The sequence below is a fragment of the Hippoglossus hippoglossus genome, chromosome 14, assembly GCF_009819705.1.
Source record: "Hippoglossus hippoglossus isolate fHipHip1 chromosome 14, fHipHip1.pri, whole genome shotgun sequence".
NCBI classification, from domain to species: Eukaryota; Metazoa; Chordata; class Actinopteri; order Pleuronectiformes; family Pleuronectidae; genus Hippoglossus; species Hippoglossus hippoglossus.
The window spans coordinates 14,878,148-14,897,581 of NC_047164.1; the positions used below are offsets into that span (position 1 = coordinate 14,878,148).

Below are 19,434 nucleotides of genomic sequence, written 5' to 3' on the forward strand. Positions count from 1 at the left end.
TCTTCTACACAGGAGCCATGTCAGTGTCACCTGTCGTTGAGTAGCACCATCCAAGCATCCCGTCTCCAGGTGGATTAAGTTTACAGAAGTGTACAGCAGGAGAACCGATCTTTGATCTTTTAAAATATCATCGGTAATCCAAATAGCACAAAAAATTACAAAAGAAAACAAAAATAAGTTATCTCCCTTTGCATCCAAGTCCCAAGACGTACATAAATAATCTCCACATCTCCTGGTTGTCTTGCTTTTGTTCTTGCGAGACCCCGTTTCCTCAGAGGGAAGGGTCGGTCCTCGACAAGGAAGCGCAACCTTGATCCAGAGTTGGGATTGATAAAAAAAAAAAAGAATAGATATGGCAGAGAGCTGGGGAGAGGTAACAGGTATAGGAGAAGGGGGAGAGAGGGAAGGACTGGCAGGCTTTGACTTCTCAGCTCTCTTTAGCTTTTAATCCATACTAGTGTGAGTGTATGTGGAGGGAGGGAGGAAGGGAGGGAGGAGATGAAGAGGAAGGTGAAAGTAGAGGCACATTCAGCCCTGTACCCTTTGTACAGGGTGTAAACAGAGGTCATGATGCAGCCGAGGAAATACGTCATACGTTCAGCAGTGTGAGGCCGATTCCATTAATGTGTGTTTTTAATAGTGGGAACTGGGAAAGATTGGGGTGAAAACATTGAGCTTGGACACAATCATTGCTCCTTCCTCCACCTCCACCTGTGTGAAATCAAGAGCTGAGGATTTTTTGGGACACTCATCAAAATTCATGCACCACTTTCAACTCACAATATCCTCATAAATGGCTATTAAATGTGCCTGAAGCTAATAAATTGGCAAATAAAAGAAGGAGCCAACGTACTCATGCAGGTGAGAACAAAGGAAAAATTTGCAGTGCTGATAATTGAATCATAGAATTGCTTGTAATTACTTGGGCCATGAAGCGGGGGCGGTGATTAAGATGCCTGCGTAGGTTGCCTCATTTAACCTTTCTGCTACATTTCAAATCCTTCTGAGACCTTTCCCCATGCTTTGTCCTGTTCCCCTGTAGAAGCTCAAGATGCTAACTGAAGCTAACAATTGTCATTCTGCAAATTACAGCTTGCAATTTAGCAAAAAAAAACTGGGGAATATTGATTAAGAATAGATTTTGTTATGTCTAGCTATCCTGAATATGAGCATCTCCCCTCACGTTCTCTAGAGGCTTCAGGCCCTGACGTTTCTACAGCCTCTGAGCTTTTCCTGAGGTTCCTTCCAGAGGCTCCGAGCTCTGGATGGGATAATATTTGCAGAGTAAAGGTCAATATGAGCACCTTGTATATGGGGGGCAATGCTAATGAAGGCATAAGAACAATCTGACCTGGAGCCAAGAGCTGAAAATATCTTGTGGTAAGCTACTGAAAGTCTGCTGGTGCTCTTTTGACCCAACACCACACTGCAGTACTACAGCTGGATTTTAAGCCTGTGGGGGTGGGAAGGGAAACTCCACGTTTATTTAAAAAACAAACAAAAAAAGATGCTCCCAGATGACACAGGAAACACATCGGAACACACGGATTCTGTGTTTGCAGCTGAGATTCATGAATACAAAGGTGATCTACCACGTATGGAAGTGTGAAGTCGTGTTTGTTCTCGTCTGTCCTGTCTTGCACATTCATAGCAGCCCCATTGATGTAATCAGATTAGTCAGGTGAGGCTGTGCTAAACTGATCCGCTGCCCGCAAGCCTCTTAGTGACATGGCTAACGGCGCTGACAGAGATCACTCCGAAGCAAGGTCAGACACACGGCCCGGCACCGGTCAAGCAAAGAACCAGCTTAGCCTACGACAGAGGCAGCAGCCCAGCACAGGGCTGAGAGGAGGAGAGCAGCACTTCTGACCTGTGATTTGTTCATGACTGCATTCATCTGGGGTTTGACACCATGTTATGTATGCAGAGCAAAAAGGAGATTGATTTGACCTCGGGCAAAAATATGTTTTGGGACTTGTTTTACAGATTTTTTTAAATAAATCCAAATGCCATCAATTTACATATTAATGTCACACGTTTGTCTTTCGAGGACAGTTTCAGTGCTCAGTTACATGACTTGCACCGCTGTGATTCTGTGATTTATAAGCACACCTCTCTCTTGGAATTATTTTCTTTCTCCGGTGAAGCTTTTGTCAAAGTTGATTAATCAAACGCTGAAGAAAAACCCGTGGGAGGAGCCATAGAGCAGCTTAGACATTTGCCTCCTGGATCACCTCCTCTAATCACTGGCCACAGTCCTCAAGTTAGCAGACTCAGTGGGGGCCCATACAAAGTGCGGACTGCTGCGGATATGTCAACAGTTGTCTTCCACTTAAACAAGATGCTAATGGGCCCATTCTTGTGTACGCATCCTGCCAGGAATAATCCAATGGGCAGGGATGTGATGATCTTTGTGTTAAAGAAAACTAAATAAAGTAATGGTGCCCTTCATAATCCCACAAAATGTTCTTCTTCTTCTCCAGCGCCATTGCCTCTCTTTGTCTGTGTGGTGGATTTTTTGTGTCCCCTTATGCCAGTAGTGTTTATTTCAATATAATGAAGTCAACATATAAATGCAGAGAGAAACTAAACCAAAGGGTAACTTGTTTCGGCTGAATAAAAAAAGTCTTCTGACAGTATTCTTGTTTTACCCATCTTCTACTGCATTAGGTTATACACTCAATAAGTAAGCGATAATAATGAGGCAGTGACATTTGTTCAGTGGTGAGGGAAAAACTTTACCTACGTAAACTGCCACTATTTAAATATCTGAGTAGAAATTTGAAAGAATTAGGTTGAGGTGTTCCTGAGGTATTACATTGACAAGGCAAAACAAGTGAATTGTGTCACATGCAATGAAATTTCCTTCCTGTAGTCCCGATATATCACATTTACAGGACATTCTCACATGCTGATCTTAAGATATCACTTTCAAGAAAAACATAAACATACGTTATGAGGCCATTGTGACCTTTGATCTTTGGCTACCTGAGGCATACAACCGCAGTGCGGTAATTCTAGTTGGACTGGTCAAAAGAATCAAACTGGCAGTGCTGCTCTTACAAGCCTCTCTTTCTCTCTCTAGCCAGAGAGACAGAAAATAAAATGTATCTAGTGAATTAAATACATTTGTCTTAGAAGAAGGAATGCCAGTGACTCGGTTAGTCTAACTCAATTGTCGGGACAGTCACCTGAGAATAATTTGTCTTGGAAGTCTCTGCCGGGTGCCCAGATGAAGACTGACAAAACTGCTCCCTGCTTTTCACTAACGACACCACCACAAAACAAGGAATTGACACAAATCACAAATGAATCACACAACCCAAGAAGCAGTAATGTGATGTAATATTGAGTAGGCGAGTGTTGCTGATATCCGATAGAGAACACATTGTTTAATGTATAAAAAGCTGCCCTCTGTGCTCATGGCCTCAGTCTCAGGGAGCAGTTAGCATTAAGGATGTGCATGTGTTTTAAATCAGCGGCAGAGAGCATGTTCTCCTCATGACAACACTCACAAAACAAGCTGGACTCAGTGACGCTGTTTTCTTAAATGTGATTAAGAAAAGCATGTTCTCTCACGGACGATAATAACTCTGTAATACAGAACCTAGTGACCAGTGTGATGTTTCCTATTATATTCACTCCTCCCCTTTTGACCAAAATACAAAAAAGTCCGGGGCCAAATCTTCATTTCGGAGGAACACTTTCAGACGCAAGGATGTCTTGCTATCGCGTGGTGGTTTTTGTGCTTTTTGTTGCCTTACTGCTGAATGGTAAGTATTGATGCACAGTTATTTTTCTAATGTTAACCTTTAATCAAATCTGAAAATACAGCCCACGTCACCCGTGTTCTTAAATCTCTACACTGGCTGCCATCATGCCACAGGATTGATTTTGAAGTTTTACTGCTCGTTTTAAAATCTGTTAATGCTCCCAAACACCTAACAGCCATGTTAGTCCAATCCCACCCTGTGAGACCTCTGAGATCACTTGGGGGGGTGGTCTGCTAGTGGTACCCAGGGAAAATCTAAATCTAAAGGCCCCATCCATTGCAGTTTTTAAAAACCAGATCGAATGTCTTTATTCACACTCGCCTTTAACTAAACTTTTGTACAAGGTCTTACCATTATTGTATTTTATTCTATTTCTATTTATTGTTTTACACAGTTCTATCAATTTCATTTGTATTATTTTACTCCTTTAACTTATTTTTAAACATTTATTCGTCTCTTTTTAATCTCTTTTATTTTGCTTGAAAATTGTTTTAAACTGTGATTTTCTCCTCTAAAATTGATCTGTTTTTCTTTTTAATATCCCTGTACAGCACCTTGAATCTACCTCTGTGTATGACATGTGCGTTCTAAATGAAACTGCCTAAACATGGCTGATGTTTCCCATATGTGGTTACAGTTGCAGAGAATGAGGCTGCATCCTTTCCATTTTCTTGCCCCAGTCTAAGTGGAGTTTGTAGGAAGGTTTGCCTCCCAACAGAAATGTTCTTTGGACCCCTGGGCTGTGGGAAAGGCTTCTTGTAAGTTCAGATACCCAGATGCAGCATATGAATACATTCTGTGTATGTATTTGCGAGTGAAATTGATTCATACATTGTTTCTTTTTTTCTTTTATTTCCAGGTGTTGTGTGTCTCATTTTCTATGACACCTGAATGACATGAGAAGACAAGTCTGATCCGTCACTGCAGTCATGAAGAATATCATTCAGCCACTATAAGACTTGACGAGCATCACAGAAGATAAGACAGACAGAAGACATTGTTATGGAGGATAACATTTGGCTTTTAACCCTGTGGATGTTAGGATGTAGAATTAACTACTTTGTTGGTAATTTTAACCCATCTAAAATGGCTGAGATGGAATAAAACGTTACATCAAACATGTTTGTTAGATTTTTTTCATGTAACTTTGATTTGTATCTAAATCTATAGATCTGACACTACTTGGTTGATATCTCATAGCCTTTCATCAATTTCACTGACTGATTTTACATAGGTTTCATTGATTTTGAGTTGATTCACACCCAAAATTCAATCATTTAATAATTTGCTTGCATTGTATCTAGATCATGGTTATTATGGGAGCTTTGATTATGCTTCTTTGTATCTTCAAATTGTGACCTTAGAGTATTTTAGCCAAGCTAGAACCACCTAATTTTGCTCTTGACATGCTATATTTATTCAACGAGGCCACCCTCCTAATAAAACTTACACACATACAACCCAATAAACATAGGCTAGTAAATTTCTTTAGAAACAATCCCACACACCATCAGGGACATATTGAAAAGGTTAAAACAATATACTGAAATGGAGGAATTACTGTCTGTCTGTAGGTCCCTTCATACAACTGCTCATCCACTTCAACCCTCAGGGCTCAATGTATTGCTGAGGACCCTTGGAAGTGCAGTCGAGTGCTTCTGGAAACCCCAACCTTAACCCTAACTCTACATTTATATAATAATACTTACAGTCAACAATAACCTTCCCAGGATCCTCAGCAACACACCCACCAAATTTGAAGTCGGTCGAATCGGCGGGTGTTGAGAAAATATAAGGACAGAGTGACAGAAGGAGATAATTTGTAAGTTTTACCCTGTTCCCATGGTAGATATTCAATACGCTGTTATCATATTAATAAAGAGATTAAAATGTTCCATTGGTAGCATAAAACCAACTGTCAGTTGGATTCCGTGTATGAGATCAGTACCTGTGAAGGGAAAAAGACAGGGGAGTGGCCTCTCTGAAAGGTAAACAGACAGTTAATGAATCCAAAGTGTATATTCTTACATGCTCAGGGCAGGTTCACACCATCGTCTGTGACAAAGTTTCATCTCTGTTGAATGAGAGAACTCTTGGATAAGTGGTAAAATGTCTTTAGCATCCTTGGGTCTCTTGAAAGGCGCTATATAGATTGAAGCTATTATTATTTTAAGCATCTACACTGCTGGTCATGAAAACCAGATTTGTGTTGGGCCTTGTGGATCTTTTCTTTATGCCTCCCGTAAACATAATGCCTCTGGCCCGGCATCTGCCAGTGGCCGGAGGCATTATGTTTTCGGGTGGTCCGTCCGTCTGTACATCCGTCCATCCCGTTCTTGCGAATGCGATATCTCAAGAATGCCCTGAGGGAATGTCAAATGTTCACTTGAACTAAGAGATGAACTTTTTATTTTTGGTGCCTGAAGATCAAAGGTCAAGGTCACAGTGACCTCAGGTTCCTGTGAACGAGATCTATCAGGATTGCCTGAAGGGAATTTAATTGAATCTGGTAGAATTCACATTGACTCCTCGATGACTTGATTTGAATTTGGTGGTCAAAGGTCACTGTGACCTCTCAAACCTTGTTAATGTATAATCCCAGGAACTTCTCAAGGGAATTATTTCAAATTTGGCAGCAAATGTTCACTGGGACTCACTGATTAACTGATAAGATGTTGGTGGTAAAAGGTCAAAGGTCATGGTGACCTTGAAATATCAATCTTTTGGCCTGTTGAATGTGATATCTCAAGTCGCTTGAGGGAATTGCTTCAGCTTGATCAATTGTCACAAGGGGTGTATGGGCCTTTCGGTTCGGTATGCACGAGTGCAGGGAGTCCAGGTGAGTAACATATTTGTGTGCGTATGGATCTCAAATTCCGAGGGACAACTTTAGCGAAAGACCGGATGTGCTGTAGGCTCGTGGTCATATTGACCGTAGACAAACAGGAGTGTGAAGACCCTCCCAGCGGATATGTGACTGTTCTCTGTTGTTGAGAACGCAGGGGTCAAACTCATGCTGAAAGCAATCAAGCCCCGTTACGAAGTTCCCTCTTGTCCACTCAGCATTGCAGCCAGCAAGTCATACCAGCCCTTAATAAACATATGTCCCTAGTGAGAGTGTTCTCCACAGCAGAGACACTGTAAGTGCCAGCAGGGCCAGCACCCTTTCTGCAAACAATGTGGACATTTTGTTGAAGAAAAAAAATGAAAATACATATATTTAATAATGATACTGATAATTATACATTACAATAACGATGCTGTTATCTAACGAGTCTATGTTCGACATCTCATGGTTTCATTGAGTCCAACAGTCACACTCTCTTCCCCTCACTTTTTTTCTCCTTCACATCTACACTGATGGAAATCTGTCGTAGCAATGGAACATTTTTAACCCTCGAATAATATGATAACTAGATATAGAATAATTACCATGAGAACTGGGTGTAACTCAATTACATAAGGGACAACCAGGGGTGTAACGGTACACAGAAATCACGGTTCGGTATGTACCTCGGTTTTGAGATCACAGTTTGGCTTGTTTTCGGTACAGTATAAACAAGGAACAGAAAACACTCTCCCCTCTTTTCCACCCATCTCTCCTCTCCCCCTCATTTTCCCTGCCCACCCCAACCGGTCGAGGCTTGGTTGAGTCTGGTTCAGCTCGAGGTTTCTTCCAGTTCATGAGGGAGTTTTACCTCTCCAAAGTGCTTGCTCATTGTGGGAACTCTTGGGTTTCTCTATAAAATAAAATGTAACCTTCTATGTAAAGTGCTTTGAGATAATGTGTATTGTGATTTGGCACTACACAAATAAAATTGAATTGAATTGAATTGAAAACATTAAACTGATTTTATATTTATTTTTATTCAACTCTGGCTAGCTGAGCAGACTATGACTGTCTTTCTTACCTAAGTCAATTTTACAAAAGTCAATCAATCAATCAATCAATCAAATTGTATTTGTATAGCCCATATTGACAAATCACAATTTGTCTCATAGGGCTTTAACAATGTGCAACATCCTCTGCCCTCAACCCTCAACAAGAGTAAGGAAAACTACTTCAAAAATCCCTGTTAACAGGGTAAAAAGAACGTAGAAACCTCAGAGAGCCACATGTGAGGGATCATTCTCCCAGGACGGACAGAAGTGCAAGAGATGCCACGTGTAACTGAGAACGTTTAGAAAAATAAGAGTATTAACAAAATTGATTAGAAAAAACAGTTTGTAGCTAAATGGAAGGTAAATGAATTGAGGAATTATTGTCAGTAATAGACATATTGTTTATCAAGCAGTCTTGTTGTCATCATAGTCCACAATCAGCAGACACCATGATCAGGATCCACCACCACAATCAGATGCCACCGTAGTCCACAATCCATCGTCATGATCCACTGCCACCATCAGGGTCCACCATCGGCTGCCACCTCGATCATGGTACACCAAGTAAAATAACAAAATAAACATTCTCTCAAATAACTAAATATAGTAAAATAAATACATATCCATAAAGCTGCAGCATGTAGAAAATGACTGGTATCTAATATACCTAAAGTTCCTTAGATTGAATTTGACAGTTTAACACAGCTACTAAAAGACAGCTGGGAGACAAGTGTTGTTCCCAGATATTTAAAATGAGATATGTTGAATTATGTCATTATCATAAGTAAAACTCTGTCAGTTGGATTCTGGCAAAGGGAGGGGCTGTCTGAATGGTAAAAAGACAGTTAATGAGACAAACACGTATATTTTGATATGCTCAGGGCAGGTTCACACAGTCGTCTGTGAAGATTCTCAGTCATCAAGCTCATGTTTATCCAAAACTGGTTCCATCAATAGCAATTAAATGTTCTTAAGCATAAACCCTTCTGGTCCTGAACAGTCTAATTCTGTAGGGCCTTGTGAATCTTGTTCTTGGTTCCCAGAGGAGTCCAGTCTTAGTTTATTATTTTCACTGTTGCTCCAATACCATGTTTTCTACAACACCGAGAGACAATAGTAAAGTGAAGAAATTGTCCTTGTATTTAAAGTTGAATTGAATGAAATGTCTTCTATCATCTCTGGAGATTTTCTCAAGGAACAAGTTGTTAGGCTGAAACATCAACTTGTGTATCGACTAAAATTAGCTGAAGAATGGAAAGATATCAAAAATTAACTTAAATAGGAAAAAACCCAAGTTGATAAATGTTCTCCTGTATCTGGTTTGACTATGATCCTTGTGCAATTTGTTTTCTGACGAGTATGAAGGAGACAAGTTTAGTTACACCCAGTTCTCATGCTAATTATTCTATATCTAGTTATCATATTATTCGAGGGTTAAAAATGTTCCATTGCTACGACAGATTTCCATCAGTGTAGATGTGAAGGAGAAAAAAAGTGAGGGGAAGAGAGTGTGACTGTTGGACTCAATGAAACCATGAGATGTCGAACATAGACTCTTTGTAAGGTAGTTTATTAACTAAAAGACATAAATTGTGTCAGATCAATCAATGTAATATTATATAAATAAATAATTAATAGAATAATGGTAAAAGATAAAGTATTTTATATCTTCAACATAGAGATTATCAATACCACTTGCTTGAGCTGATGACAGCAGCAATAGAACCCTCTGGTGGTGGTTTGTCTTAAGGTGTGAGAGCAAGATACTACTTGTTAATTATGGTTTACAACCATATCTATTCAAAATTGCTGATATTAAACAGTGACAGCATGTTTTGTTTCCCTCCTTTTCAAGGTTTTAATTCGTCGTTTGAAATAATAAATTATATTTTGGATTAAATTATGTTTTAAATTGCGTTTTGGATGAACTACAATCTACAACTAGACCACAGCACACGTGCTGATAAAACACTACAAAGTACAACAGGCTTTGAACTTTATTTTGCCACATTTGAGGTTTGAACACTTAAATGATTGTGTTGCCATGACAATTATATGAAGGAAAATATGGATTAAGAGCATCATAACAGAACGTCATAACAGAGAGAAAATCCTGTCCAAACAAATGTAAAAAATAAGATGTGGTAGACAAAACAAATATACTTTGAGAATGGAAAAAAAACGTTGCAATATTTTAACACAAACATTTTATATGAAATGAAGAGGCAGCTTTTGACAGGCAAACCTTCAATTGTCCATCAACAGGTGGTTGACTAACAAACCTCCAGTAGAACCAGCCTGAAATATGCATTATACTAATGACTGAATGTGAATTAGAGACCAACCCATTTCCTCCTATTTCACTCCTCCCCTCCTCAGAGGTGAGCAGATATATAAGACAAACCGTCCTGGGTCTAAACATCATTTCTGACACAGACGCAGTTTCAGAAGCAAGAATGTCTCGTTATCGTGTGGCTGTGTTGGCGCTCGTCGTTGTCATGCTGCTTTCTGGTGAGTCTTGATACAAATCTGCATGTTTTTGCAGCTCATATCTGCACATTTTCACAGTTATTTTTTAAAATTCACAGCTAAAGGATTTGACCGAAAACATACTAATGTTTATCTGTGTTTTTAGTTGCAGAGAATCAGACACGCAAACCCCGTTTCCCCTGCTCCAGGATAAATGGAACCTGTCAGGAAACTTGCCTCCCAACAGAAGTCTCTGTTGGAACTCATCGCTGTTATGGAGAGGCTTTGTAAGTTCAGATGCTCAGAAGCAACCAATTAATAAATATTGTATATTTGTTTGCTCATGGAATTAAAGTATGTATTGTTTCTTTTTTAGCCCCAATTGTTGCAGACCCAAACCATAATCCAGCCAAGCTACAAGACTTGCCGAGTATCACAGATGATGGGACAGACAGAAGACATCGTTGTGGAGGATTTGCTTTGGCTGACTTGTTGCTGATTTGAATCTTGCTCAAATGGCTGAATAAAATATTACATTGAACATCTTCTCTTGTTTGTGTTTTGTCATTTAATGTGGAATCCCTTTACATAAGATAATTACATTTTCAACTAAAACTACAAATTAGTTTGGTATCCCATCGTCTTTCGTACATTTTACTATGCATACCTCTTTATATCTGTCTCCACCCTGACTCCTGTCCAATTTCATATTTTCTTTTCACTTATATTTGCTTCTTCATGTGATCTGTGGTTCATAAGAAACATGTCAGGCCGGCGTAGATCATTTCTTTTTGGTCCCAAACAAAGCGGAAGTGGAAACCTTGCTTTCACAAACCACAAGATGCAGAGACTTTAATCATAACTTTATTGGAAGGACTGCTTGCTTTATCAATACATATCACATGTGAAAGGTCCATAAACATACATATGGTGAATCTTTTTTATTCCTGGTTTGGGTTCAGTTGAAAAAAATAACACTTTGCTGCCTCAATGGAAAATGTAATCTGTCCCTATCAGAGTTCAACTCACGTTCAAATGTTTGTTGCAACAGTAGAACATGTTAGTGTTTGACGTCTAAGCTCCGACTTAGTCACTCCCCCAGATATGATTACATAGATATGATGGGAGTGATGAGCAAATACTTATAACCCCCTGTTGGAGGCTACATGTGGATGCTGGGGTGGTGGAGGGGCTGAAGCAACTGGCAGCAATACTGAGGCAGCAGCGGGGCAAGCAAAGGGAGTGATGGGACATTTCCTCTGCTTAAATACACCCCCCAAAAGGGTGAGTGTGTATTATAGATGATTGTGGAGAGTGAGGTATGTCACGTGATGTATGTCACATGACTGAAGCAGCGCAGCTTGAGTTGGCTGCCTGAACTTGCTCGCAAGCATCGCTCCATTTGTTCTAATTGAATCAGCTGCATGTTTTTATCAGAAGAAAAGTGCCTCTGCACTTCAGCTGTTGCAATAGAAAATACATTGATGGCTTGATTTGCGTTCATTACGACCCTTTGTCACAGATGTGATTTTCTTTGAATCAATTAAAAGCCCGAAATGTAATTATGAGTAGTGTATGAACCTTTATAGCCATAGATTGTGGTAGTGGTCACATGTGCTTCCTCTGGCAATGTCTGTTTTAGGAAGTTACCGGGCCTGAGGTTCAAGTTGTGATGGTATTTTCAGTTGATCATACAGTTGTTCTACACTATAGGTTTATATATTTATATCCAAAACTTTTAGCCAGTCTGACATAACATTTGATTATGGTGATTGCAGCACTCAATATTTGTGAAGATTTCCCTGACCATTTCTACAATAGAGCAGTTTATTACGTCCCCTTTTTTATAAACAGAGACAAACACATGACAACCAAAAGGTGTAAGTGACAAAAGTGTTTATTTACAAATGTTTGGTCAGACAAAGGGATTTAAAAATGTGGGGGAGGTGAGGACAAGGTTGGTGTCAAAGAAACTGAAATCGAGATAATAATATAAAACATGACCTATTGTCTATTCTTAAAATAAAACAACCAAAATGCCAAACTAACTTATCTAAAGAAGCAGCTCTCCAAAATACACAGGGGACACCAACCATTTGAATGCAGCTCCAATGGCTGAATAACATATTACATTGAACATCTTCATCCCATCATCTTTCATACATTTTGATGTGAAAACATCTACATATCTGTCTCGTCTCAAAGTTCATACTTTATTTTCACTGGTGTTTGCTTCTTAATGTGATTTGTGGTTTATATGAAACATGTTTGGCAGAAGCTGTCATGGTTTTGTATTTTTCAGTGTTTTTCCGCCTCTGAGTGTTTTCTGTTTAATTATTACCTCGTGTTTCTTGTTTTTATGTTTGTCTGAGTTGTTTCGGTGTCGCATGTTTTCTGTTTCCTGTTTTATTTTGTAGGCTCTGTTCCTAGTGTGTTTTCTTCTCTGTGATTGTCTGCACCAGTCCTCATGTGTTCCACCTGTGTTCAATTGCCCCTGCCTTCCCTGTGTGTGTATATAAGCCTCTGTGCTTCCCTTTGTCGGATCGTCATCGTTATGGCCTGTCGTTATCGCCTGTCGTTATCGCCTGTGCTTTTTGTATCCCTTGTCTCCTGAGCTCCCGTCCTCTGCATCTCCTTGTGTAAACCTCCAGTGTTTTCTACTGCGTGCTTTTATTTTTTTTTATTTTCTGTTAAAGACCTTTTCCCTATTAAAAGGACACTTTTGTTTTAAAACTCTGCATCCTGGGTCCATCTGCTTTCCCCCAACCTGACAGAAGCAGACAATCATTTTGGGTCCCCAACAAAAAGGAAATGAAAACATGCTTTTCACAAACTAACCTAACCCAGACTTGCATGTCTTTAGATTGTGGGAGGAAGTCGAATTACCAAGAGAGCACCAACACAGACAGGGAGAACGTGCAAACACCACACAGAAAGTCCCAGGCCGAACCATGCAAAAAAAATGTTCATGTGTCGGATTGACCCAGAGTGTGTCTGTGTGTGTGTGTGTGTGTGCGTGCATGCGTGTGATCATACACAAGCCCTGGCCAGTTAGGGTTAGGGTGACCCAAGGATTGTCATTATCCAATTCTCCTGGGGGGTCATTTAGACCCCCAGAGAGGGCGCTGTGGTGCTCTGTGGGGTCATTTAGACCCACACCTGATTCCAATTGTAATCTAGGGGGGTACATCAGACCCACATAGAAGCCTGCGCACCATTCTCCGTGTGCCACCCTCCCGGACCATGGCACGATGTCACGTCAGGAGCCTTTCACCAGAGAACAGGTTCTCCAACAGCTATTCTCCCAGCAACCATCCTCTGAAACTGAAGAGGACGCGAAAGAGCCAGGCCACCGCCAGCCTGTGGGACGCCGAGAGCGGCCGGACGATATTTTCGTGCCATGATGCCCCTAAAACTCTTCCACACGTACTCCAGACTGCTGCGCTTCGACGACCGCGAGACGAGACGCACGAGACGAGCCACGGACAAATTGGCGGCCGTGCGAGAGGTCTGGGACGTGTGGGTGGCGCGACATTTTTCTTATGAACCACAGATCACATGAAGAAGCAAATATAAATGAAAAGAAAATATGAAATTGGACAGGAGTCAGGGTGGAGACAGATATAAAGAGGTATGCATAGTAAAATGTACGAAAGACGATGGGATACCAAACTAATTTGTAGTTTTAGTTGAAAATGTAATTATCTTATGTAAAGGGATTCCACATTAAATGACAAAACACAAACAAGAGAAGATGTTCAATGTAATATTTTATTCAGCCATTTGAGCAAGATTCAAATCAGCAACAAGTCAGCCAAAGCAAATCCTCCACAACGATGTCTTCTGTCTGTCCCATCATCTGTGATACTCGGCAAGTCTTGTAGCTTGGCTGGATTATGGTTTGGGTCTGCAACAATTGGGGCTAAAAAAGAAACAATACATACTTTAATTCCATGAGCAAACAAATATACAATATTTATGAATTGGTTGCTTCTGAGCATCTGAACTTACAAAGCCTCTCCACTACAGTGATGAGTTCCAACAGAGACTTCTGTTGGGAGGCAAGTTTCCTGACAGGTTCCATTTATCCTGGAGCAGGGGAAACGGGGTTTGCGTGTCTGATTCTCTGCAACTAAAAACACAGATAAACATTAGTATGTTTTCGGTCAAATCCTTTAGCTGTGAATTTTAAAAAATAACTGTGAAAATGTGCAGATATGATATGAGCTGCAAAAACATGCAGATTTGTATCAAGACTCACCAGAAAGCAGCATGACAACGACGAGCGCCAACACAGCCACACGATAACGAGACATTCTTGCTTCTGAAACTGCGTCTGTGTCAGAAATGATGTTTAGACCCAGGACGGTTTGTCTTATATATCTGCTCACCTCTGAGGAGGGGAGGAGTGAAATAGGAGGAAATGGGTTGGTCTCTAATTCACATTCAGTCATTAGTATAATGCATATTTCAGGCTGGTTCTACTGGAGGTTTGTTAGTCAACTACCTGTTGATGGACAATTGAAGGTTTGCCTGTCAAAAGCTGCCTCTTCATTTCATATAAAATGTTTGTGTTAAAATATTGCAACGTTTTGTTTTGTCTACCACATCTTATTTTTTACATTTGTTTGGACAGGATTTTCTCTCTGTTATGATGCTCTTAATCCATATTTTCCTTTATATAATTGTCATGGCAACACAATCATTTAAGTGTTCAACACCTCAAATGTGGCAAAATAAAGTTCAAAGCCTGTTGTACTTTGTAGTGTTTTATCAGCACGTGTGCTGTGGTCTAGTTGTAGATTGTAGTTCATTCAAAATGCAATTTAAAACATAATTTAATCCAAAATATAATTTATTATTTCAAACGACGAATTAAAACCTGAAAAGGAGGGAAACAAAACATGCTGTCACTGTTTAATATCAGCAATTTTGAATAGATATGGTTGTAAACCATAATTAACAAGTAGTATCTTGCTCTCACACCTCAAGACAATCCACCACCAGAGGGTTCTATTGCTGCTGTCATCAGCTCAAGCAAGTGGTATTGATAATCTCTATGTTGAAGATATAAAATACTTTATCTTTTACCATTATTCTATTAATTATTTATTTATATAATATTACATTGATTGATCTGACACAATTTATGTCTTTTAGTTAATAAACTACCTTACAAAGAGTCTATGTTCGACATCTCATGGTTTCATTGAGTCCAACAGTCACACTCTCTTCCCCTCACTTTTTTTCTCCTTCACATCTACACTGATGGAAATCTGTCGTAGCAATGGAACATTTTTAAACCCTCGAATAATATGATAACTAGATATAGAATAATTAGCATGAGAACTGGGTGTAACTAAACTTGTCTCCTTCATACTCGTCAGAAAACAAATTGCACAAGGATCATAGTCAAACCAGATACAGGAGAACATTTATCAACTTGGTTTTTTTCCTATTTAAGTTAATTTTTTATATCTTTCCATTCTTCAGCTAATTTTAGTCGATACACAAGTTGATGTTTCAGCCTAACAACTTGTTCCTTGAGAAAATCTCCAGAGATGATAGAAGACATTTCATTCAGTTCAACTTTAAATACAAGGACAATTTCTTCACTTTACTATTGTCTCTCAGTGTTGTAGAAAACATGGTATTGGAGCAACAATGAAAATAATAAACTAAGACTGGACTCCTCTGGGAACCAAGAACAAGATTCACAAGGCCCTACAGGAATAGACTGTTCAGGACACAAAGGGTTTATGCTTAAGGACATTTCATTTCTCATCCAAGACGTCTCATTCAACAAAGGTGAAACTTTGTCAAGTATCTACAACCAAGTCCAGTTGCTATTGATGGAACCAGTTTTGGATAAACATGAGCTTGATGACTGAGAATCTTCACAGACGACTGTGTGAACCTGCCCTGAGCATATAAAAATATACGTGTTTGTCTCATTAACTGTCTTTTAACCTTTCAGACAGCCCCTCCCTTTGCCAGAATCCAACTGACAGAGTTTTACTTATGATAATGACATAATTCAACATATCTCATTTTAAATATCTGGGAACAACTCTTGACTCCCAGCTGTCTTTTAGCAGTTGTGTTAAACTGTCAAATTCAATCTAAGGAACCTTAGGTATATTAGAAACCAGCTCACTCTAGATGCAGCAAAACTATACATGCACTGAAAGATTTTTTCACACATCTCATACTGCATCACAAGCTGGGAAAACAACACTTGCTCCACTGCAAACACTTTACAAACAAACACTCAAAGCACTGGACAAAAAGCCAGCAAGTTGTCACCACTGTAACATCATTAAAAGACATCACCTCCTGACCTTTGACAGCTTTGTGTTTCTTGCTGATGTTATTCTACAATATAAAGTGATCAAGGATCTGGCTGCTCCTCCATTAAAAGAGTTCATATCACTGCACTCAGACAATAGGAGGAGAACTAGGACCAACAGAGGTGACTGTGCAGCACGGCACAGATCAACTGAACTTGGCAGATCAGTCTTCTCTGTTAGAGCCACAAACTACTGGAACTCAGCTCCAAGCGAGAGAAGAGAGCGGAAAGGCTTTGCTGGTTTTAAATTCAAAATGAAATCATGGTTAAAATCAACCCAATCATGTACCCGTCACACATAAACCCAGACAGTTGATCCTAATGTTGTGAATTCCTGTTTTTGTTGTTTTTGTGGTGACCTAATGTTGTGGTTTTATTGTTGTTGTTGTGGTAGTGGTGTTTTAATGTTGACAATCTGTATTGTATTGTTGTTATTGCTGCTGTCTTTCAATAATCCTGCCCAGTGAGTGCAGATGAAAATTAGCTTGTAGCTAACTCTGGTACTGCTAAGGAGCTGTACATTGTCCCTGTCAAATATACAAATAAGTAACAATAAAAATACAACTGAATATATACCATGTGAACAGGGTCACACTTACAACAGTTCTTCTGTCTCTCCATCTGTTTATTCGTTTTTTTCCTCATCAACAGTTTATTCTACCAACTTCAAACTCGATGGTCGTGTTGCTAAGGATCTTGGGAACTTTACTGTCGACTGTGAAGTATTTTCTATGGCTGGTTCTCAAGAGCGAAAAAGAATAATTGGGGGTCTAGGGTTAAGGTTGATGTTTCAGGAATTGTACTTCAGAAAAACTTTATAGTCGGCACTGCACCTCCAAGGGCTCTCAGCTAAATTGTGACGCACCACGTTTAAAGTTAATTTGGATGAGTAGTTGTGAATAAAATGAAAGGACAGAAAGATGGTGATTCCGCCAAGTCAGTGATTGTTGTCTTACTCTATTCAAAATGTGCCTGTTGGTGTGTGGAATTATTTTAAAAGAAATAAATGAGCCTTGGATTATCAGTTATTTGAGTTTATTAAGCAGAATGGTATTCTTGTTATGGATAAATTGATGGTTCCAGCTTGGCTGAAACTCTGTAATGTCACGATTTGATGAGACGAAACTCAAAGCTCCCCTCTCACACCCATGATCCAAATACAATGCAAACAAGTGACTTAACTATTGCCCTTTAAAAAAAAGTCCAGGAGACACCACATCAAACACATTTACATGATGGAAGAATGATCATATACCAACTACTTCAGTTAGGGAATAAGGTACAAAAGGTTTGTGAGTGGAAAAGAAAACTCTTGCTTGAGGATCACATAGGCTCTGCAGACCAAGAAATAAAGATCAGTTTGGCTGCAACACTGTTTACCCCTGAGACTCCATAAGTGTTTTGTGGACTCGAACACTTCACCCACCCCTCCCTCTGCATCGTGTTGAGTAGATAATGAGTGAATTTCATTTTTCAGTGAACCTTTCCCTTTAAAAACTTAGTTATCTAATTAACATCAGTGAATGTAACTTTTCTGGTTTTGTATTACTGAGGATCCTACGAAGAGCAAAGTCGACTGTCGAAGGATTTATTTCTCAGATAACTGAGATTCCTACTTTAACCTCTTGTCTCCATTGGTTGATCGAAATTATATCTATATGGCAAAATTAACACTTTTTAGGTGACATATCAATGCAGTATGTTGTGAATAATTTTTTATTACCACATCAATCTGAAATAGATATTTCTATGTTTATGTTTTGTTTAACCCTTGTGTTGTCCCTGCTTCCCCCGGCTGTTGGCCCCCTCACATAGCCCACCACATATTAGCACGCACACGTAGGGCAATAGACAAGTGAGCAGCCCTTGCAGATGTATTTGTTACACCCGCGGCACACGGTATGAGTTTTACAGTCCTTTTTCCTGGTACATATCTGACACCTCTTCCTCTTACTCGCCCCGAGCGGGGCTGCTGCGGCGGCGACTAGGGCTAGGGAGGAGGCCGGACGCTCGGGTCAAGCGTGGTCGTCGTCATGGTGGTCAAGAGCTCTCCGTGCGGCGGCGGCTTTCACAGCCTTGACAACCGCGGCAGACGCTTCCGTGCGGGGGATGCGCTCCCTTTGTGCGATGAACAGAGTCACGAGAGCCTTTCCCAGCTGCTCGATGATCACCCTCCGCTTGTTCCGCTTGCCCGGCATCCAGTCGGGGTTGATCTCTCTCAATATCACGAAGGCGTTGTACGAAGAGACGTCGAGGATGTTGTGAAAGACGACCAGGGGCCAGCTTGGGTCATCCTCCTGCAGCTGTACGTTCCGAGCACCATGTCTAGGTTGTCCACTCCTCCTTTGTTGCGGTTGTAGTCCAGGACGATGACCGGTTTCCCGTCCTCGTGGTCGAGGAGCAGCCAGATACTTGATCACTTTATAATCTAGAATAACATCAGCAACAAACACAAAGCTGTCAAAGGTCAGGAGGTGATGTCTTTTAATGATGTTACAGTGGTGACAACTTGCTGGCTTTTTGTCCAGTGCTTTGAGTGTTTGTTTGTAAAGTGTTTGCAGTGGAGCAAGTGTTGTTTTCCCAGCTTGTGATGCAGTATGAGATGTGTGAAAAAATCCTTCAGTGCATGTATAGTTTTGCTGCATCTAGAGTGAGCTGGTTTCTAATATACCTAAAGTTCCATAGTTTGAATTTGACAGTTTAACACAGCTGCTAAAAGACAGCTGGGAGACAAGAGTTGTTCACAGATATTTAAAATGAGATATGTTGAATTATGTCATTATCATAAGTAAAACTCTGTCAGTTGGATTCTGGCAAAGGGAGGGGCTGTCTGAAAGGTTAAAAGACAGTTAATGAGCCAAACACGTATATTTTTATATGCTCAGGGCAGGTTCACACAGTCGTCTGTGAAGATTCTCAGTCATCAAGCTCATGTTTATCCAAAACTGGTTCCATCAATAG

The 19,434-nt window shown here is 40.1% G+C and overlaps 3 long non-coding RNA genes across 3 annotated transcripts; 2 read left to right on the plus strand and 1 right to left on the minus strand.

Moving 5' to 3' along the window:
- Nucleotides 1–3,654: 3,654 nt before the first annotated feature.
- On the plus strand, nucleotides 3,655–4,689 carry LOC117774617. Its single transcript, XR_004616108.1, has 3 exons — nucleotides 3,655–3,773; nucleotides 4,411–4,531; nucleotides 4,633–4,689. It is a non-coding gene; the product is annotated as an uncharacterized LOC117774617 (long non-coding RNA).
- A 5,187-nt stretch (nucleotides 4,690–9,876) lies between these two features.
- LOC117774618 lies at nucleotides 9,877–10,660 on the plus strand. The gene is made up of 3 exons (XR_004616109.1): nucleotides 9,877–10,166; nucleotides 10,291–10,411; nucleotides 10,501–10,660. It is a non-coding gene; the product is annotated as an uncharacterized LOC117774618 (long non-coding RNA).
- Nucleotides 10,661–13,886: 3,226 nt separating this feature from the next.
- LOC117774619 lies at nucleotides 13,887–14,675 on the minus strand. The gene is made up of 3 exons (XR_004616110.1): nucleotides 14,386–14,675; nucleotides 14,136–14,256; nucleotides 13,887–14,046 (listed from the first exon to the last, which is right to left on the minus strand). It is a non-coding gene; the product is annotated as an uncharacterized LOC117774619 (long non-coding RNA).
- Nucleotides 14,676–19,434: the final 4,759 nt, after the last annotated feature.